The sequence below is a fragment of the Suncus etruscus genome, chromosome 1 (assembly GCF_024139225.1).
Source record: "Suncus etruscus isolate mSunEtr1 chromosome 1, mSunEtr1.pri.cur, whole genome shotgun sequence".
Lineage (NCBI taxonomy): Eukaryota > Metazoa > Chordata > Mammalia > Eulipotyphla > Soricidae > Suncus > Suncus etruscus.
Window position 1 is genome coordinate 97,897,513 of NC_064848.1, and position 23,619 is coordinate 97,921,131.

At 35.6% G+C, this 23,619-nt stretch overlaps 1 protein-coding gene across 3 annotated transcripts in view; it reads right to left on the reverse strand.

Annotated features, from left to right (window-relative positions):
* Nucleotides 1-272: 272 nt before the first annotated feature.
* The window catches only part of CDK14 (cyclin dependent kinase 14), a 733,148-nt gene continuing 709,801 nt past the window's right edge, over nt 273-23,619 (reverse strand). For all 3 annotated transcript variants that reach the window (XM_049769012.1, XM_049769019.1, XM_049769022.1), the window contains exon 15: nt 273-3,651. The gene's annotated coding sequence lies outside the window, so the exon portion shown is untranslated. The remainder of the gene's footprint in view (nt 3,652-23,619) is intronic.

The following is a 23,619-nucleotide window of genomic DNA, read 5'->3' on the forward strand; positions in this document are numbered from 1 at the left end:
AAAAAGTGCTTTACTCAATGTATTATCTCTCTGACCCTGCCAAGAGAAGTTTTCTGTTTTATTTTGGGTTTTGAACCACACCTTGACTCACTCAGGAATCACTCCTGGTGGACTCAGTGACTATAAGAGATAGTCTCAGAACTTGGATTGGCCATGTGCAGGCATGCTCCCCACCTACTGGCATATCTCTCCAGCCTCAGAGTTTTAAGAAATAAATTTTGGATACTGTCTCTGGTGCTATTTGGAACCCACCAAGAAGTATTAAGAAAATGTACAGAGATTCTGCTATACTTTATTCCATATCATGTTACAAGGAAACAACAGTAACAGCTGACACACCATTACATCTTTCATATTACAGACAAATTACAATTGATAACAAATATGCAACACATATTATTCCATTCTCCTTACTATATGTCATTTGGAAGCATAATAGTTTTCTGTAAAATGCTAGCATGTTTTTTCGGTACCAACCTTTCCTATTAGAAAGTACACATCTCATTGAATCATACTGTATCATACAAAAAAGAATAAAAGAAGCATAAAAAAAAATCCAATTCCAACTAGAGATGTTGATTTTTGTATGTGCCTCTAAAATATGCTGCTGGGGAAAGGGGTAGGAGAATCAGAGGTTGCTTATTTGATATTTTTTAATTTTGTTTTTGATGTACAAGAAAAATGCAAGGCAGCAACATATATGTTTTCCTCTGCCTACAAGCTGTTAAGAGAGATGGAAGTTAGGTGCAATTATGCAGCATATTCTTCTATATAGGGGGCAGGCAATAATCTACCCCAGTATATACAGCCTAAACATCCTCTTATATAACAAAGATTACAAAACCAGTAATATTCACAGATGAGTATCTTATATAGACGCATAACTTAGGATGGGATTATGCTGGCTGTCATATGCACACTGAAGAAAGGACACCACAAGGTCTTGTGTTCTCTGCAAAGTTGGAGGCTCCCTCAGAAATGTTTCACATCACTCTTGGAAGGTAGAAATAGCTTCTCACACTTGTATCAGTGAATAGACAGCCATCCCTGCCTGCTGCTTCCTGTTTTTTTTTAAATAACATCTTTTTCAAATTCTGCAAACATTTTATTCATGTCCTATGCATCTTATATAGTTAAGTTGACCAAATTTTTTTCTTTAAGAAAATGGAAATGAACTCCTTAATTTTCCTTCCAAATATTATGTGTGCAGTGATGGTGCACTAATATAATCACCATGCTAATGTGTTCATACTATTCCAACTGTTGGATTTCAAGCTACTCTTTCATATAAAAATAATCTCACATAACATTCCAGTGCTTTCTCAATAGAATAATGCATCTGTGAATGAAAAGTCAAATGATTTTCATGGTTGCCCTCACTATGAAGAGGTCAGCAATAAACAGGAAGAATATAATGGAAGAGAAAAAGTTAAGGTAAAACCAACTCTGGATATGGTTAGCAAGGGTGGGAGAGGAAAACATCCTAGACACAATCCTCTGATATGCCTGCTTCTGTAATAAGGTAAATTTTTCTTTTTGCTGAGTAGAATTAGGTTTCATGATAAGGACCTATATCTTTGAGCAATTCTATCATTGGATAGATGTTTACATTAGATGTTAATACAAAGTATTTTTCAAAAATTCCAGTTCAGAGACTACTCAAAGGCAAGATTCAGCCATCAATTGCTTTGGGTTTAAACATCATAACAGACAAAAGTATGCCTCTCCTCCAAATAACAAAGTCAGAAGAAATCACAGGAAAGGTCACTTAATTGCAAGTAGCTTTTTCCATCTTTACTTTGAGAAGTTCTTATTTAAGCATATGTGAAATACAAACACCGATAGCAATTTCCAATGAGTTGAAATGTACAAAAAAAGAGCAGTAAAGAAGTCTATATAGTAAACACTCTAGCTCTGGGAGACATTTTTCTTTAAAATCAATCAGCAACTGAAAACAAATCAATTCCTGACTTAGCACTTAAAAGCTTACTATGAATACGATTTCTGAAGAGGATGGATTGTGACCTTGAGATATATTTTTCACACCCCATGCAAGGGAAAGTACCATTTTCATGTTTGGGATTTCTGGGTTAAATTTCCCACACATACATTGGTTTTACTAATGAGAAGCTTGTCTCACACCTGACTCTCAGATAATCTTTGTCAAAATTCCCTGTTCTTTTTCTTAAAAAGTTGTGACATATTTTAAACTGTTAGTCTCAACTTTCCAAGAGGAAATGCAAACCAATGTGCATGAAGGAATTTCCAAGGGAATTTGTGTGCTGAGAAGCAAGGCTTCATACATTACATGGATTTCCTAATCACTCCCTTGGCTTCAATATTCCTTCGGATTCTGTCCACTGGATGACACCAGCAGTATTTCCTCTGCTCTAAAGAACAATACCAAACACAATTCACATTTTCTGCCCTTCGCATACTTGCTTCCAATTCTCTGAGCTCTCTCAACTCCCTCAATACAAGGGAAGCTGGGCTTTTCATTTTTGCTTTTTCCATTTTTAAAGCAAGAACTTCGGCATTGTCTCTAAAACAGGCATTTGAACAGTTCTTTCAGGACTACTTAGGAGTTAAGACACCCAGATACTCTAATTAGTGTGAAGTGTTTAAAAAAATACAATTTTATTTTTCCTTTGGTGCTTTCTTGTGAATGAGTGAACTTTTATGCTTTAGTAAAGCCTGTAATTTGCCCTTTAAAATATTAACCAGTATAGATGGCTTTTGGAGCTCATTTAGCACACAAAATTTGTTTGCAGCCAAGTTTCAAAATATCCTACTTCTCAGTTTTTTTTCTCCATTTAGAAAATGTAACATGGGACAGAAATAGATGGCAAAAATCAGATGTTAATAATACTAAGTAAACCTGTAAAAGTTATTCTTATCTCTGGAATTCAAAAAAGTAATCAAATTATCCCCATCTTTGTTATTAATACTTGAGATTTCTTTACTTCCTTCCTACTTGAGGAACAGTCATGCTCTGTGGCTTGAAGACACTAAGCAGATTTTGATTTTATACATAAATGTGCAGTTTTACCAAGAAAAAACAACAACTTCCACCCACATTTACACTGTGTTCAAAAGGTAAGCAACAAGTGGGACTCCACAGTTGATGACCAAGCTGTCCAGTCTCTCAGAGAACTTGAGTTTGCTTTCACTAAAGATTTCCTTTCCTAGCGGTTGCAAAATGTGTTCTGCTCTTAGAGAAAACACACGTTGTTTCATGCCACTATGTGGCTTTCAAGCATAGACATTACTGAAAAAGTGTGAACACCAAATGTGTTGTCTTAATGTATTTAAGACATGGCTGGTGAAAGCATAAAAATCTTTACAGAGATGCTGTGCTGCAGAGGGAAATCAAATGAAATCAAACATAAAAGACTGAAAAGAATACATGCCATGTATCAGTAAGCAAAGCTTAATCTTCACATAGTTCTTGGAAATCACAAGGTACCCAAATGCGTGCAAGGTTTTAAATAAATTGCAGAGAAAACAGGGTCTTGCCAGCTTCAATTTTCTTGTAAGTGAAATCCACCACAGGGAGTGAAAGGAGACTGATCCATGATTCCCTTCTTATTATTGGCCACGTCATTAATGTATGTGTGTGTTTTTTCTTCCCAGGATGATGACAACTTAATCCTAGAAGAAGGAAAAGAGAAAATGTTATGTATTTAAAAAAAAAAACTGACATCATTCATTTTGCCTAAATGACTTGAGACATCAAAATTGGTCAGGTCCAAATGAGCCTGTTTTCTCTTCATTCTCTTCCAATACAAAGCCAAGCAGATTAGCTTCCTTAAGCAAAACAGTACTTAGAATATAATACACAAACGTTCTGACTGCATTTTCTCTCTTAAAACATTGTAACTTCATGAATTTAAATTGCTGAATATCCTCTTGGATTATTTAGGGAAAATGAAATTCAGCAAATTTCCTTTCCTAAATCATTAGTAGCAATACTGCTCTTAATTAAGTGCCTGTAGCATCATATGGGCCATTAAAGGACACCACATCATGTTCATCTTTATGAACATAAAATAGAAAAATGGATCACATACATGCTTTAAAAAGATCCAGCTGCATGCAATTCCTTGGTTGCTTATTATCAGCCCTCATTCTGGCAAAATGAAACTTGGCCTGAATGACCTGAATTCCCAGCCTGTTCCCAACAACTCTGCATGTGATTGTGTGCTCCCATCAATGCCAGCTTAAAGAGTAACTATTTCCATGTGAGTGAACCATTCAAGGAGCAAGAGGGCATGTTTCTGCTGCTCATGTTCTCAGCTGAGAAGACTGAAATGACTAAAATCTACTGAGATCTGTTAGCCTCCTTCTCCAGTACCACACTGTTCTCTTCTCAGAGAGGGGTCCTTGTCATGTGATGCCACCTTGCTACTGCCCATAGAGGCTATATTATATATCATTGACATCTTAGATAGTATGCTCTTAGACCTGAGAATTAAAATATTCCAATTTCACATTTAAGAACCATGAAAACCCCACCTTCCTCAAGCTTACCTCATAGTCTACATGGACTAAGATGATTTTTCTGGACAGTGTGTATGGAAAACTGGAATTTAAATTTGTGGCCATCCACTTGCAAGACAAGGGCTCTCAGCCACTATACTTTTCCTTTGAGCCCAGTTTTTATTGTTTAGTAACAGTTCATTTATGGTTATATCATATTTTGCTTATTCAATTATGAGCTGAGTTATAGGTGAGTTGTTTTTACCTTTTGACACTGTGTATAGAGCTTCTATGAATATTTATATACAGAAATTTTGAAGATCTATACTATTTTTGGTAAATACTTAGCAGAGGAATTGTTAGGCCTATAGCAACTTTTCGAGGAACTGACAAACTATTTTCTATAGTGGCATCATTATTTTATTCTCCCATCAGCAATATGCTAAGGTACCAATTATTCCACACTCTTGCAAGCATTTGTTATTTAATGTATGTTTTATTTTCATTATTAATATACACATTCTAGTGGTTTCTATTGGTATATTACATTCTCTTAATAATTATTGATGGTGCATACTTTTATGCTCCTGTTCACAATCTGCATAACTTTGTTGGATAAATACCTATTAAAGTCCTTATTCAAATTTAAATTCTTTTGTCTTTTTATTATTGAGCTAAAGAAGCTCTATAAGTATGTTTGTTGTAAATCTCTTATCACAATGTCACCGAAAGTGGAGATACCATCCTTAGGAGCAATTGGGAAGCACTACATAATTGTGTTTTCTTTCTTTCTTTTCTTTTTTTTTTCCTGAAATAGGAGCACTAGGTCAAATAAGTTTGAAAATATAAGTCTTACCTAGAAAGAGAGAGAGAAAGGGTAGGAGGGAAAGAGAGAGAGAGGGAAGGAGAGAGGGAGAGAGAGAGAGAGAGAGAGGGAAAAGTAGGAGGGGAGAGAGAGAGAGAGAGAGAGAGAATGTCACACGTGGTTATGCTCAGGGTTTATTCCTGGCTTTGTGCTGAGGACTCATTCTTGGATGGTTATTGGGGGAATGAACATACAGGGTGCTAGGGATCAAATCTGGGTTGTCTAACTGCAAAGCAAGCACTCTTACTGCTGTACTATCTTTCTGGCCCCAGATATGTACATTTTCGCCTATTCTTGGGTTGCCTTTGATAGCATCCTTTGATGCATAAAAATTTAAATTTAAGTAAAATTCAGTTTTCCCAGTGTTTTTTTATTGCTTGTTATTTTGATGTTATACCTTAAAATTAATGCCAATCTTTGGTTATGAATATTTATTCTTGTGTTTTCATCTAGGAGTTACAGTTTAATTCTTATATTTAAATCTTTGATTTGATGTTAATTACTGCATATAATTTGAGGCAAGGATAAATCTTCCATTCTTATAAATTTTCATACTTAGTAATGAAACAAATATAAAGTCTTTCCCTTACCTTTGTGGGAGAGGTTGTAGAGTGGTAGAAGTAGATGGATATCACTACTATGTACAAACTTTATGTAATCACAAATACTTTTGGGGGAATTTTGTCATTTTGGGGGGCCATACTTCTTGGTAATTCAGGCCTTATTCCTAGCTCTGCACCCAGGGATCACTTCTGGTAGGCTCAGGCAAAAACCTGAGGTTCCTGGGATAAAGCCTGGGTTGGCCAAGTGCAAGGCAAGTATACTACCTGCTGTAGTGTCATTCCATTTCCCACAATTACTTCTGCTGTGGCTCACCTTTATTTCTGTCAGATATGCCTTAATTAAACATCTATTTAAAGAAGTCTCTAACCTAGCAAAAATAATTACATTGGGAACATGTTCCTCAAGCCACTCTTGTTTTTCCAGGGAAAGAAAATGTACCTTTTACTTTTCCCATGGCTCCCATGTAATTGTGAATTTTGATTTCAGTACTGGACTTCTTTCTCAGGCTTGTGCATTTAAGGAGAGAGAGAACACTTGTCCCTGAAGTATTTCAATCATACCTATCTGGAGGTTATCACAATGAGTCTCCATCCCCACTACCATCTCTGACATTGTTGTTAAGGCGATGACAATATTGTCTTCTCTGCCCTGATACTTAAAAAGCAGTTGAGATTCCAGTGCTTAAAGGAAGCCTAAACATCCTGGTCAAAGGTATGGCTTGTCCTAACATATGCATGTCTAGGCATGGAGTTTCAACATCCACACCCACATGATGTCATCATTGCTTGGCTCTTCTCCACTTTACCACTTAATAGGTAACAGGCCCAGTGCTCAAGCTAAAATGCTGAATTTTGTTTGGTCACCCTTAAGGAATAAATAGGAACATTTCTTGGGAGGGAGCAAGGAAAGTGACACATGGTAACATTTTGTTTTTGGTTTTGTTGATCATTGTCTTACTAGAGTATAGCCTAGATCTGGCCCAGGTATTCAGCTACGGAATGTAAAGGAAAGATATGAAAATATGGGGGCAGAATATGCTCTCAAACTTAAGAGTTCTTTCATTGGCACATGAACCAAGACAAATGAGCTTGTGTTCTTAGTGATAGTAGGTCATAGTGCCACCTACTATATAGTCCATTCACAAATATACCCCAAATCAAGGTCAGTGGGTAGGATGACCTCTTTCCTGTAGTCAAACATTTTTGTTTAGTTATATGACATTCTACTTAGACAATAAATTGGAGGAGAGTGATTATGAGAAGCCTAGTATCTAGCTTAGTGACTTTTATTTATTTTGTATTTTTTAATTTAATTTAATTTTTTTTGGGGAGGTCACACTCAGCAGTGCTCAGGGATTACTCCTGGCTCTATGCTCAAAGATTGCTCTTGGCAGGCTCGGGGGATTATATGAAATGCCAAGATTCGAACCACTGTCCTTCTGCATGCAAGGCAAATGCCCTACCTCTATGCTATTTCTCTGGCCTCAGACAATGACTTTTAATGGATGGATCCAATATTATTTAAATAAATTGCCAAGAAGAGCTGCAAGTGTCTGTCTCTGTAAAATTACTATCCAAACAGTGCAAACTTCTGTGCATAGTATTATTCACCAGCACCACAGGTTATCTGTCCTCCTCTTTTTGCAGTATTGGCATTTGTGTAAATTATCAAACAATAAATAAAAGGTAGTGCAGTTTATTCATAAAAAGTTCTTAAAATCCAAATGTAATTTGCATTTGATAAATGAATATGGGAAAGAAGGTATGCATCAATCATAGGGAAGTAAAATATAATATCAATGTAAATTCTTTTTTAAAATCTAATTGGTTATTAAAATAGACTGCACACACAATAAAAAGAACAGTGAATAGGAACTACAAGCATGACAATGTGCACATCAACTCCCAGGTATATAAACTATAAGATAACTGGATGCCATTTTTATCTTGCTTTCTGTTTTTGTGAGGTTTGTTCTTTAGAAATGAATGTTATTTATAAGAAACTAGATTTTATTGATAAAAACCTTTATTGAAAAAATATCTACATAGAGCTCCTCTGCTATAAATATTAATTAATTGGATCTCTGGTACCCATAATGCAACTTTGTTCTGACCCATGTGCCCTATGAACTAGATATTTTTTTGGATTCAATTTTCTTAAAACCAACTGTCAGCATCATGTGATGGAGGAGATGAAAAATGAAAATGAGCAGTCCTGCTGTGCAGGTGGGTGACCTGTGGGAGAGAGTCTGCCTGGTAGGATTTTTGCACGAACCATCAGACACAGACCAATTGATTAGATCATCTCACACCCGCCACCAACTAGGCTCAAGAGACTAATTAGAGAGAGTACTGCCTGCGCAGGCACCCCATTGACACCTAATTTGCTCAGCCAAAGCCTTTGGGGAAAATGTATTATCTCTGCAGCTGCACTTCATGCATTTCTGATTCGAGGCATAAGCAAAGAGTGCTCCATCACTCTTTTGAGCAAACTGAATGTGGAAGCCCTTAAGTACTAAATGCAAGCAAACAGACCCAAATTAAAAATGGGCCAGATGCCTTCTAATTCCCTCTGTGTTCCCAGTTAAATCTCCATGTGTTCTCTCTCTCTTTCTCTCTCTCTCTTCTTTCTCTCCTCCCTCTCTCTCCTCTCCTCTTTTCTCTTTCTGCCTCTCTCTCCTCTCCTCTTTTCTCTGTCTGCCTCTCTCTCTGTCTCTGTTTTTCTGCATCTCTGTTTCTGTCTGCCTCTCTCTGTCTCTCTCTGTCTGCCTCTCTCCTCTCTCCTCCCTCTCTCTTCCTTCTGCTTCTCTCTCTGCCTCTCTTTCCTCTCTCTCCCTTTCTCTTCCTTCCGCTTCTCTCTTTCCTCCCTCTCCTCTCTCTCTCTCTCTCTCTCTCTCTCTCTCTCTCTCTCTCTCTCTCTCTCTCTCTCTCTCTCTCTCTCTCTCTCTCTCTCCCTCCCTCCCTCCTTCCCTCCCTCCCTCCCTCCTCTCCCTCTCACTGGCCTATTTAACCACTCTAAGGTTAGCTATTTGTTTTACTCTCTTTCTCCCCCTTTATCTGCCTGCTGCTCTGCCCCTCTGCACAGGATTCTGTTTTCCAGCAGGAGAACTCAGGCCTTTTGCCTGCCCCACCCTGTCTCACTGGAAAGAAGTGATTATTTTGTTTCAAAATTAAACCAACTGTAGAGCTTCCTTTCATCTCCTAAATTGTGCAAAGGGTATCCACCAGAATGTATGTATTGCGGCAGTGTGATGTGCTCAATTTCTCTGTTATTTGAGATTTCTTTGTAATGATGACTACTAGAGAGGAAAGAATTATTAAAATTTGCCAGGAAAAATTTCCTTCATCATAGCAAAGACAATGTAGAAATATAAAATAATTTCTCTTCAAATTAAGCAATGTATATTATTTAATCAAGATTAGATTTTCCTTTTTCTAACAGAATAAAACTGATTCCAATTTCTTTCTCTAAAGTAGAGTACAAAATACTGGCGTATAAAGATCGGTATGCCACTAATAATAGGCTCTAAGAAAATAAACACAGAACTATTCTAGGTAATATGGATGAATTTGGGCTTGTCCTTGCCAAATCTTGTGACTAAAGAGGATACATTTCCATAAATGCATAATAAAAGAAAAACTTACTATGGTGTTATAAAGCAGACTTAGAAATTTCAAGCATTTCTATATTCATTCACTTGGTGAATTGTTTGCGCTATCTGTTCTGGTGGATTGCAATTCTACTTTGCAATTTTCACATTTATCTTATTCTTAAGAATTCAATAAATATTCTGGGGAGATATTTCAGTATCTACTTTTTAAGCCAGTAGTCAGAATTGACCTATACTGGGTCCCTAGACTGGGGATTCCAGAGACCATTAGAGAGACTATATTTCTGAAACTATATGGAGTGTCTAGAGAGATGTTTGAAATAGTTAGAAAATCAAGGCCTCACTGAACATATATTACTGTCTATGCAATTTGTTTTGATTTTGCACTTAACAAAGTCAAGGTAGTTTCCCTCCCCTCCACTCCCTTATTAAGAGTTTGCATGAAAAATACCCAGAAGTAGTTGGGAATGAGGTAGAACCAATACCTTACATATTTGAGACCCTAGGTTCAATTCCCTGAAACAAACACACATATACACATCCACACACATGCACACACACATACCATGAATATAAAAATATTACCCTGGCCATGTATCTTTTAATTTAATTTTGCTTAATGCCTATATATTTTTTGGTCACACCTTGGCCACACCAGGAGTTAATTCTGGGTCTGCATTCAGAAATCACTCCTGGCAGGCTCAGGCAACCATATGTGATGCTGTGGATTAAATCCAGGTCGACTGTGTGCAAAGCAATGCTCTACCTGTTGTGTTATCACTCTGGCCCCTTAAAACCTATTTTAAGAAAAACAAAATTATTCCTATGAACCAAATTAATCTTCAGAAGAGGTCATGACTGTTGAGAATTAAATCCAAGAATAAGGTTGATAAACCCTAAGTACCTGTTTAAGCACAAAGTTCTCTAAAATAAATTACTATTCATATATAATCTATAGAGACATTTTATGATGTACTAGAAATATAATACATGAAATCGCTGTTTTCCAGTTACTCTGATATTACACTGAAGCTTTTGGGGGATGGGGAGAGTTGAAAACTAAATTAAAATTAGTCAAATCTACTTCAAAAACTTATATCTGATTTATGATAATCATACTTCTTCCTCCCAGAAGAGAACATATCTTTGAGTCCAGCAAGAGAATATTAATTGACATGAATGCAAAAATAGACAGGCTTTGTTTTAAGCTTAACAGAAGGTCCATTATTTAAAATAGCCTAAGTCCTTTAAGTTGAAAGCAATCGGTAACATCCATATGGATGCACAATGTACTAATTGCAGCGACTTTCCACATGTTAAGCTTCATGCCAACATGGTGATTCCAATTAATTTATTTTTTTAGAAAATGCTATAAGTCTAAGATTTCAAAATAAAGCATTTCTCACATGAAGGAGACTGACTTACCATATCATTTTAATAATCATCATTATCAACAAACATTTACTAAGAACTCCATTATAATGACTTATATAATGTGTGATTAGCTGTGATCGAAAAAATTGGTACATTGTAATGGTATGGTCATTTATTAAATCAAATGTATATAAATGAAAAACACTGGATAATATGTGGAGTATGTGGAGTAAATTTTGGCCTTTCTTGAAGAACTCCCTGTCTCAGTGATGAACAAAGGAATGGCAGGGAAACAGGAAAAGTATTGATATAAGTAGACCTATTAAAAATACCAAGACAGGGCCTGGAAAGATAGCACAGTGGTTGGGTGTTTGCCTTGCAAGTGGTTGACACAGAACCAACGTTGGTTCCAATCCCAGCATCCCTTATGGTCCCCACTGTGCCTTCTAGGAGTGATTTCTGAGCAGAGAGCCAAGAGTAACCCCTAAGTGCTGCCAGGTGTGGCCCCAAAACAAAACAAATGAAAAATAAATAGATAAAAATACCAAGACAAGTTAAATCTTAGAAAATATTACCTCCATATAATAAAATTTATAATAATTTGACCTGTAGTATATAAGCACATATACATATGAGTATTATAAAGTTTGAAATAGTTTATTGAAATTTTGAAAGTTGTGATGATAAAGTTAAAAATTACTTATTTTTTTTCAGAGTTCACATTTAGAATTTTATTTGCTCAACATAAATAAATAAGACTGATTTCCAAGTGGATAAAAGTTAATAAAATAGATTCCTGACATTTTAACCTTGCTTATAATATAATCATCTGAATTCTGTTTAAATAAGCTAAATGCAGAGTTAAGTAAGCAAACAGTGTGTGCAGTTTTTATAACTTAAAATATATAAACAAATCTCATGAAATCATTTCTAAGTATTTAGCATTGAGAGAAATGCAATGGCTCATGCTTGACTTCAATGAAAAGATCTGAGAGAGCTGTGGCTTCATTTTGGCTGGCCTGATGTTTTTTCAAATTCAAACTTGTCTAGTAATACTGTACAGGCTGTTGAAGAACAAGACATTTTCATGTTAAGGAGTTTTAATTCAATGTATATGATCACAATTTGTATCTGTTCACAACCATTTTATCAGAAATTGTGAAACTAAAATTTGTGTAGTGTATAAATTAGATTACATATTATCACTAAATATATTGGTGTGAATGCAAAACAGACAGATGTATGTTGGCTCGCGTATAAGATTTCTTTCCAATGTTAAAGTTTTGAATTGCCAAGTTACATTAACCATGTGCAAGAAACATAACTACAGTTGCAAGGACATTAAAGAGGTAGATAATACTATAAATCCTATCCATTTACTCCTTGGCTGGTTTGGTGGCAAACTCTGCCTTGGAAGTAACTGGTTATTATAAAAAATTTCCTAGATCTTGACACATTTGTTCTTTTATCCCAAAATTTGGCATCTTCTACTCTTCCATCAAGTTTCTGTCATCTGTAAATGGTGCTAGTATTTTTACTGCTTTTATGAGCATGTATTTTTTAATGAAATGTTTACATACCCTCCAATAAATTCGTAAGTTGAAAACTTATGAATTCCCAATGTGATGTTATAGCAAGAGGAGCCTTCGGAAGAAATTTTGTTCAAAAGGATGGAGTCCACATGAATCGAATTAGAGATCTTATATAAAAACCTCAGAAATTTTCTTGTCTCTTCTGTATGACAAGAAGATCTCACCAGGCACCAAATCTACTATTGCCTTAATCTATAAAATTTAGACTTAAGAACTATGAAAATAAAGCTCTGTTCTTCATAAGCCACCCTAGACTATGTTATTCCATGATAACTATCTGAACAAATTAAAATACTATGCTTATACCAAGTCAAATACTTTTGGTGGTCTGCCCCTTTCTATATTTCCCCCTCATATATAGTTTTCACTATGGTATTTTGATTAAGATTGCATAACTTATTTCTGTCTCTATATATTTATGTAGTTAGTTCTATAGTTCTCTCTCTTGCTCTCCTCCTCCCTGTATCTGCTACCACAGAGATGTCTATGTGTGATACGATGATGCTATTACAAGTTGACACATACTACTGACATGATGGTAGCCTGTAATTTGCAACAGGAAATGTCTGCTGGAATAAAGAAGGTCATGCTAAAGATGTGAATGCTGGATAGTACTAAGCTCCCCAGAACTCTTCTAAAACTCCATAAAATAAAAGATGTTTATATGGAGCCAGTGGTTGATACCATGATGGAATGCTTCAAGGATGAAGAAACCCTGAATCTCTTAGGCCACGGGAATTCCCTTTCTTCCCCAATGCTTACTGTGCCTATGCAAAAAAAAAAAAAAAAAAAAAGTGGGGGGAACGCCAAACCCTACCACTCCAGCACCCATACTTTTTCTTGTTTTGTTTTGATTTGTTAGTTTTGACTTTATTTTCCTTCTCTTTTTTTCTTCCACTTTTCTCTTTCTTTTTCACTCTTATGGCTATTATTTAGAGATTTATTTTTATTTTTATTTGCCTGGTCCATTTTTTTTTCTTTTTTCTTCCATTTTTCTTTTCTTTTTTTCTCTCTCTTCTTTCTTTTTTTGGTAATTGTCACCAAATTTTTCTCCCTTTTTTATCATTTTTATTTCCAATGATGGTGGAATAGATGCTTAATCTACAACAAGCTATAAAGTGGAGACCAGTTGCACTAGCATTCTGGGGGGTAGAGGAGGGAGATATGGAATGCATACTGGGAACAGGGACGGAGGGAGGACAGCACTGGTGGTGGAATGTCCCTCATTCACTGTCACTATGTACCATAAATGATGCAGTGAAAGATTTGTAATGCACTTTGGTCACAATAAAAAAAATTAAAAAATAAGAAAAAAAATTTAGCTACTGCACCTCTATACTAAAAAAATATGGTGTTAATGACCAGTTTCTTCAGGAGGAAGAACACTTGATGTTGACTAACTGAAATTAGCTATTTAGGTAAAGTCATTGAATATATCTCTGACAACACTACTATAGGTAATTTTTGAAGTATTTTGATAATGGCTATCCTACCAAATAAAGTTGCTCTATTTCTAGAATAACCAAGATGATTTATGACAAGTATGCTTATAGAACATGTATCCTATTGAAAAGCAAATGCCAGCAGTTGGTTCTCATACTATACATTTTTCTACTCAAAGTACATTTCTATTTATTTTCTCATTTAATGAAATGTACCTGAATAAGACTTTAAGAAGGGAGTAACTTTAATAAATTTAACTTAAAAAAAAAAACACCTTACCCTTTCAATCACTAACTAGTTCAATGTCTTCTAACATACTTATATCAGAAGGCATGTTTAATTTAAACACAGCATTCCCTAACTCTAACAACCATTACAGGAACCCTCTAAAAACAAACAAACAACAAAACAGCCATTACAATAACTAGGATGCCCACTATTGCTGTTTGCTCAGTCTGAAGAGATTTTTGGGATTCAGAACTTTGAATTTTAAAACTAGGGCAAACCAGTATGAGATGGTCACCCAAACAGAAACAGCAGAACTGATGTGCTGATTTTTTTTAACTTTGTTATAAAAACAGAGTCAGAAGCTTGACAATTTACTGGATGAACTAAGATATGCTGACACTCGAATGTTAAAAAGTGAGTCACAAAGGCATTTTACAAATGGCAAAAGATTTGCTGAAAAGAAGGTAGGAACTGAGTCTGCAGTCTTCTCTCAATTGCCAAGGGATTTTCTCCTTATCTCTCTGACTCTGTGCTTATTGAAACCATTGTGAATCACATTCCACTCTAATGGGGTTGTTGAATTCAAAACCAGCAACATTTTCTCTAATACAATTCCCAATTGCACTTTCAATAAACCAGCTGATTTAAATTCATAGAAATATGTTAAGTATGGCATAGAAGAGGAGATGGCCAAGACCATCTCTCTCAAAAGACAACAAGTAAAAGTACTGACTCTATCTGCTGCAAATGGCCCTGTTCTATGGGCATTGGTAGAGCCAGTCACCAATTGGTTTGCCCACTTCAATTTAAGAAATATTTGTTTTAAACAAAGCACAGTATTTTTAGGGTGGAAGAAGAGCATAATACAAGGACTATTATTTTTTAATAATTTTTATTGAGACCAATGTCTTTATAGTTGCATTTAACAGTCTTCACAGTTATATTTAAGGTACGTAGTGATAGTTCTATAATACTGTCAAACCTTTAGAAAAGCAATGACAATAAATCAGAAAACATCACCACCACATTCTAGTCTTGGTTCACTGTGGTCGCAGGATATAGACTACTAATTTCAGCTCATTAAATGCGTAAAGCCTATAATGTTGATAAACAAAACATTAACATAAACACAATTGGTTTCCTATCAGAATAAAATAATGAAAGTGCCAGTAGTCAGTGTTTAGTAGAAGAGCAAAGAACAGTGGTTTCAGTCTTGGGATCTATCTCTAACTTTCATGGTCAGCTCAGATGGAGAAAATAGTGACTGTGGCTAATGCATACCAGGCTCCCTGGGATTATGGAATGTTTCAGGCATTTTTAGTGTTACACTTAGTTGATTAATATACAAGTATCAGTGGAGTTCAATGCATTGAGAGTTTACTGTGAGACATAAACCTTTTGCCTTGAACCAAACCAGGATCCCCCTAGATAATGAGGTAAGTCAAGAATGTGACATCTCTTCATACCTGTGAACAGATGCACATCCCAGAAAGATCTGATTTCCTCTTCACAGACATGCTAGACAGCAAAGTGTGTCTTGTCTGGGTTATATTGTTTGCTTTCCAGTCTGCTGGCATTGAAAGTGCAACTAAAGTACCTATCATCTCTCAGAATCTCTGTTAAGTCTTTTCAAAAGTTCTGACTTTAAATACTTAAGGATCAATTAGAAGATTAAAAAAAAAAACAACTAGTGATTTAGCTGCTTCAGGTTATTCAGGGAGGACATTACTTCAATTTAAGGTATTAATTATTAGAGAATATATGTTTTATGAAGTATTCAAATAAAATAAAACAAATCTCAGAACAATTAACTTAACCAAACTGGTTTGATATTGTTCCTTTTGCAATCCTTACAGTCACTGGCTTTGTGTAAAGTGCTACACACGAAGATAATGAACCAGGTCAGAGATGTTAGAAAGGAAAATCTCTTTTTTTTTTTTTTTTGTAATTACTCACCTGCTGAGTTTCAGTGCTACAGTTTATGTAGTTCTCATAATCAATTATTGAAGACATTGGTCCAAGAAGTGTATCAAATGATTCAGGCTTGGAGTAGCATGACACAGTTAAATATTCTCTCTCAAAGTACTTCTTTATTAAGAATATTTCTGGGTCGAAGAGATAGTAGTGGTGTTTACCTTGCAAGCAAACGATCCAGGACCTAAGGTGGTTGGTTTGAATTTTTGCGTCCCATATGGTCCCCCATGCCTGCCAGGAGCTATTTCTGAGCAGATAGCCAGGAGTAACCCCTGAGCACCGCCGAGTGTGGCCCAAAAACCAAAAAAAAAAAAGAGAGAATATTTCTAACGTTGATTTTTAGGGATTAATGTACACCTGATAAAGCATACAGAGAAACACAACCACTCTGGGTGATTAACACTGTCCATAGTAGAGGTGGGAGATTCAGATACATTTCTTGTAAAGTAGATAGAATAGAGGAAATTACTAAGATTAATGGAGTGAAGTCAAGCAAAAAAAAGATAGAGACACTCAGGAAACAATTTTATAAAAGAGGCTTTATGTTAAAACAAACTTCAAAGGTACAAACACTACCGAGTCTGAAAAATATATAGTTGTTACTCCCCTCCCCCAATTTTCTGTTTTGCTCACAGTGAGAAGCCAACCTGCCCACATCTGGGAGGGGTCGTTGGCTTCCTGCTTTGCTGACCAGGAGAATATAGGGGGAGATTCAGGGAGAGAGGAGAGGATTCAGCAAGAAAGGTGGCTGGTAGAGACAGGTTTGAATGCAGGGCTACTTATGGAGCAGGCTTAAAAGGTTAAAAACTTAGGAGCCACACATGGTGGCTAGGGCCTGAATAAAGTTGATGTCTCCTGAAACCTGACTGCCTGTGAATGATTTCCTGACCGCCACCCTGAGACCTCCAAATGGAGTGGGTGGGAGGTGTGTGGCCAGGGCCAGCACAGAAAGACTTCTCTCTCCATCCCTCGATCTCACCATCCTCCACAACCATCCAGGACTTTATGATTAATATGATTTTCAACAGTAATAATGTCCACAGTTTGAGTGTTATCTATATATCTGTTCATCTAGTCAAGTATTTGTTTTTGACCACAAATTCTTGAAATTTTGAAATTCAAATATATGTAGATTTATTTCTATATATTAAAAATTTGCATCTAAAATGACCTCAAAACTGTTACAAAGCAACATCTATTTACTTTCTACCCATTCTGTCTACTGTGCTGCAGTTTTACATAATTTAAATAAGGTAAAGTATTTTCCAGCATTAAAAGCGTTTTCCCAACATAGAGGAAAATGAAACTTCTATGTCAAATTGCTATGTTAAAATAGAAATCAGCTTTATATCAGAATCTGAGAACATGATTTACCAATCAAAAATTTCTTCAATGTCACCCCTCTCTCCTACTTGCATCAATCTCTTAGTGGCAAACACCAATAAATACATTTGCTAATAGAAACTCTAGGTAAAGAACCCAAGGATTAGAGGGTCAGAATGTGAATTAATCCTAACATCTAGTAGTTTTTGAGATAGTACCTTTTAGAGAATGTTGTAGGGAAAATATTGTCCATGAAAGTTAAATACCAGTTATTAATTCCTTTTGAATGAGGACTGTAAAGCACTTAAGATTAGGGTTGAGAGACTTATATGTTTGTGCACGTGTGTGCATGCGCGCGCGCGCGCACATACAGACACACACACACATCCTTCCTAAGAAACACAAAACAAAACAAATCTTATCAAGTCAATGAATAAAATTTCCTTCAAGAGAAGCTGAAACTCTACTTGAAAAAGGTAACTACCAACCAGAGAAAAAGTAATTTGAAAAAGTAAACTCCAGAGAAGCATAAACAAGCACTCCCTATTTAGAGTTCTAAATAACTGATCTCAAAAAATAAAGACCCGAGTCATGGAATCTTTTTCCTCAAATACAATCCATTACTCTTTACCTTCTCTTTTTGTAATGAAGTTAAATTCAACAACACAATATGTAGGCATTTATCTAAATGACACGAAAAATGCCAATTGGTAAAGATTTTTACACTCATTTATAGCAGAACTATTCATGATAGCAAAATATGGAATTAACCTAAATACTTATCTACAGATGAGTGAATAAAGAAGATATGGTACGTATTCAATGACATGAGTATCTGTCTGCCATTAAGAAAGATGAAACTGTGCATTTGGGACTAAAGGAATGGATCTTGAGGTGATTATGCTAAGTGAAACAAGGAAATGAATGACAATTACTAGATGTTTTCATTTATATATGAAAAATGAATCACCAAAGCAAATAAACAAAACTGATAAAATTAACTTCTAGGTTTGATGAAAAGCATAGAAATTATAAACACAAGAAAAGGGGTGGATGAGTAGAAGGAATGGCTAAAATTTTTTTTCTGGGGATAGATAGAACTGGGACTTTGTTGATGGGTTTGGTGAATTTTAAACACATGTAGAGATACTAACCTATAACCAAAAACCCTTTAGTATTGTAACCTAATTATAACTTAATAAAAAGGGAAATGAGAAAAGTTATTTTCAGTGATATCCCAGCATTTCTGCAGAATTAAAAATAAATACAAATTCCATAGTGTAGATTATTACTAACTAAACCATTAATAATTTATTTAATATATTTATTATATTGAAGATAGAAACTAATATTAGATCTCTTTTTTGTTTGTTTTCTTTGGGCCACACCCATTTGATGCTCAGGGGTTACTCCTGACTAAGTGCTCAGAAATTGCCCCTGGCTTGGGGGACCATATGGGACACCGGGGGATCGAACCGCGGTCACGATCTTTCCTTGGCTAGTGTTTGCAAGGCAGACACCTTACCTCTAGCGCCACCTCACCGGCCCCATATTAGATCTCTTTATTTCATAAAATATAAACAATTTTGCCATGATTTGAAATTGTTTTTAATGTGGTCACCAATGTTTACTGTCCAAGAAAGAATAAAAAAAACTCATTTGGAATGTTAGGGTTGCTTATTATACTTCTGGTACCTACAACTACCTGCCTTGAAAGCAGGATTTATTATATGTTTGAGGAAGTTAAAACTGTTTCAGAGCAGTATTTCTATTGCATGGTCAATGCTGTATTTATTTTCTCAATCCAAGTTATTTTCTTATCAGAAGAACAGCTAAGGATTTCACATATTTGTTCTTCACACAATGACTTGTATTATCTGATCATATTCTGATTTTGTCATTTCAAAATTGTGGATTATTAGGAATCATCCTAAAAATTTATTTTGATGATTCAATGGTTAAGTCTTATCTACACTCATATCTTCTTCATCCATACATATGAATTACTTGTTTAAGATAAATTTCTTGATAGAAGACAACTACTGCTGGTTAAATAGTATCCCTATGGAACCTAGTTTGGTAGTACCAAAATCCCAAGGATCCTAAATCTTTAGCAGTAGGTTAAGAAGAGAAAAGTAAAATGAAGAGTGAGGGATGTTGTTGGATCTTGTTCCAATCAGCAAAGGTTGCCATAGTAACTACATGTAACTGTCCTTTTACCTTGTTGCTCCTACAGATCTGCTTGCTGGTTTGAGTGTTCAAGTGAATGTGCACAGAATCGATTTAATTCTATGATTCATATAATTTTACTTTAATACTACTAGATTTCATACCATCCATTCCCTTGAGTATAACAGAACTACGAGTTACAAACATATGTAATACTTTGACTACAATTCTCTACCCAATCAGTTGCAACATAATAATTTCTTATTCATCCTTCTGGAAATATCATATTTTCTCTTATATTTTTAGCTCTTTTCTCAGTGTGTACACAAATACACAGACACAAAAACAGGTACCTAGGCACATCATTTGACTTTTAGTTGGTTAATTTTTTTTTAGGTTTTTTTTTTTTTGGTTTTTCGGGCCACACCCATTTGATGCTCAGGGGTTACTCCTGGCTAAGCGCTCAGAAATTGCCCCTGGCTTGGGGGGGACCATATGGGACGCTGGGGGATCGAACCACGGTCCTTCCTTGGCTAGCGCTTGCAAGGCAGATACCTTACCTCTAGTGCCACCTCGCCGGCCTCTAGTTGGTTAATTTTTGAAGGAATATTCTAAAGAGAAATTATAAACATATGGTCATGGGAGCCTAAGCATCTTTCAGACTTATAACCCTCTTACAAGCAAGGGGTCATATAAGAAAGGAGTAATTGTGAAATATTGAAACATAAACTTCTTTTAAATTTGACATGTCTTCTTTGTAAATAACAATGCAAGTCAATTCTTTTACTTTTAGCTATCAAAAAATATGATTTCTTTAGAGAAGGGATTAAGCAACCCTCTCCCCAAAATACTGCTGGACAGAAAGATAGTATAGTGGGTAGAATGGTTGCCTTTGCACATGATAGACCTGGGTTCATTACCCAGCACCCCCAGCACTTGGGTTCTCTGAAAAATTATAAAAAAGAAAAAAATATGGAAAGCATTGCATTTCCAAATTTCAATTCTACTACAAAGCTAAAAATAATTAAAACTGCATGGTATTAGAATAGACTCACAGACCAATAGAATATAATTGAGACTCCTGAGTCTGAGAGTTCTCAGGTTGATGGGAAGTTAATAGATGGCAAAAAACTAAATACATGGTGTTATGAAAGTTTCTTCAACAAATGGTGGTAAGAAAACTGGATAGTGGGGCCGGCGAGGTGGCGCTAGAGGTAAGGTGTCTGCCTTGCAAGCACTAGCCAAGGAAAGATCGTGACCGCGGTTCGATCCCCCAGTGTCCCATATGGTCCCCCTAAGCCAGGGGCAATTTCTGAGCACTTAGCCAGGAGTAACCCCTGAGCATCAAATGGGTGTGGCCTGAAACCCCTCCCCCCAAAAAAAAGAAAACTGGATAGCTACCAGAAAAAAAAGAAAAGAAAAGAAAAAAAAGAAAAGAATGGAAAAGTAAAAGGAGCCACAGCTCACACAATTTAAAAGTTAATTTAAAGTAGATTAAAGATTTTGTGATTGACCATAATTCATAAATTAAACTGAAGAAAACATACATAGAGCTCTCCAAGAAATGAACCTCATAGATACCTTAAATGCAATATTGAGTATGACATTCACTCATGGTGGTTATGGTTTTCCCAGGCTTACTCTTGGCTCTGTGCTCAGGGTAGTGATTGAGACCACAGGGCTGGGGATTAATGTTGGGTTGGCTGCAGGTAAAACAATCCCTTACCAACAATACCATATGGCCTCTTGAGACATCATTTTGGATGTGGTTATTTTTATTTAATACTTGAACTCGGTAATTTAATTTAATATTTATTAACTAAATATTCTGAAATACTTATTCCAGTGCATAAGGGCAGTAGAGTAAGTGAGGCACTTTCCTTGCACATGCCCAACCTCAGTTCTATTCCTTGCAACAGATATGTTCCCCTGGGCTCACCAGGAGTGATTTCCCAAGCACAGGAGCAGGAATAAACCTGGAGCACAGCTAGGTATGGCCCCCTCCACCCAAAAAAAACTTAAAAATAAAAATCCTATTGTAAATACAGCCTAAGCATGCATCCATTATATTTTCTATTCTTTTATCTGTCCTATTATAGCTATCTGCCAACCTGTATTTATATACATTTTGCCTTGGTCCTGAACTTGTGATCCTTAGATCGTGAACTGAGAATTCAAGAAAAGAACTGATAATCGAGTAGAACTTAGTGAACAGGCATTTTCTTTTTTTTTTACCTCATTAATTAGATTATTTTATTTTTTTAATGTTTTTATTTATACAATTTGATTACAAACATGATTGTACTTAGGTTTCAGTCATATAAAGAACACCCCCCCTTCACCAGTGCAACATTCCCATCACTAATGTTTTCCTCTACATTTTGTAGAGGGTTGATTAGCATTTTCATTTTGATGCTGTTCATCTTCAATAATAAAAGCTATAAATTAAAATGCATGAGCAATGTTTAAGTGATATCCTTAAAATATGCATTTAGTTTTTGGAAATAAAATTTCATTTAAAAGATGTACAATGAATCACATAGTAAATCTCAGTCTTCAGGGATAACTCCATAGATGTGGGGTTCTCGTTTCCGGATCTGAAAATTGTTACAATAATTAAATAAAAGTAATGCTCTACAATGAAAAAGAACAGTTATAAGGTTAGTGGTGGAGGAAACATCACTATGTTCATAAATATTTTGGAAGAAGTTAAAGATAATTTGTCTTAAAATTTGCTCACATACATCTGTAATATTTGTGCTCATTAAAATTTGATTTCAGGACCAGTAGATGACTGAAAAGACTGGAGTGCATGCTTTGCATGCAGGAGTCCTGAGTTTAATTCTGGCGTTGTCTAGCACCAGGTGGCACTGTGTCAGAGAGTAGTACCTGAGCATAGATGAATGTGTATACTCTGGAAAAAAAAAATAAACCTAGACTGTTTAAAGCTAATAGTGGTACCATTGATGTGACTTGAGTAGTAGAACACATACTTTGCAGATAAGGTCCTGGGTTTGATTTCTAGCATTGTAAACTTTTCCAGAACTACCATGTATGGCCCTGGTGAATCCTGAGCACTGCCTGGCCAGAACCGCTTGGACTGAGAACTGCTGGGAAAGACCCCACAGGGAAAAAAAAAAAACAAAACAGAACAAAACAAGACAAAAAACCACTTGCTAATAAAACTACATTTAAGTTGATATTTCTGGATTACTTATATGTTTGGACTGCAGCATGAGAAAGAGAGGGATGTCTTCATGGTGGCCTATGGCAAATAGCTGACCATAGGAATACCTAATATTATTTAGTTATGTTTATATGCAAGTAGAATAACATGCTACAAGAACAAATAATAATTACTATATTTAAATGAATTAGAGTGTATTAAAAGAGTTCTGATAACAGAGGCATAATCACATACCATCTTAAATAATCTAACTGTTCTCCATTACAGCTTTGACCTTATTCTCATGGTTTAATTAAGTTGACATATACCTGTTTTTGAAGTTTTTCAATTTTGTGAAATTTATTTCACCTGTTATTTTCAAGAACCTTCCCAAGATCATTTAAGCTCACATACCTATTTTTCTCTGAAAGAGTACAACTAATTAATTCCCAAAGAAAATGTTTAGTGACACAAAATTCTATGGTGGCGAGAATGTATAGTACTCTTGATTTTAAAATTTAGACTTATTTTGTGTTTCAACAAAAGCTTCTTAAATTTATGTGATTGTAAAATGAAAATCTATAATTTAAAATATTCCTTAGTTGAAGAATATTAACTCATATAATTATTTTTATCCAAACAGAAGGATTTACCCCAAAGCAGTTTTAGTAACTTCACTGTCAACTTCATTTTTGTAATATGAATCCTTGCAGTTTGCTGGCCCAGCGGTCTCTATTACAGCATGGAGGAAACCCTTTCTTTCAAAAGAAGCTTATAAAGATGTGGAGAAATTGAAATCCACAGAAAGTCCTGGTGGATATGCAAAATGGCA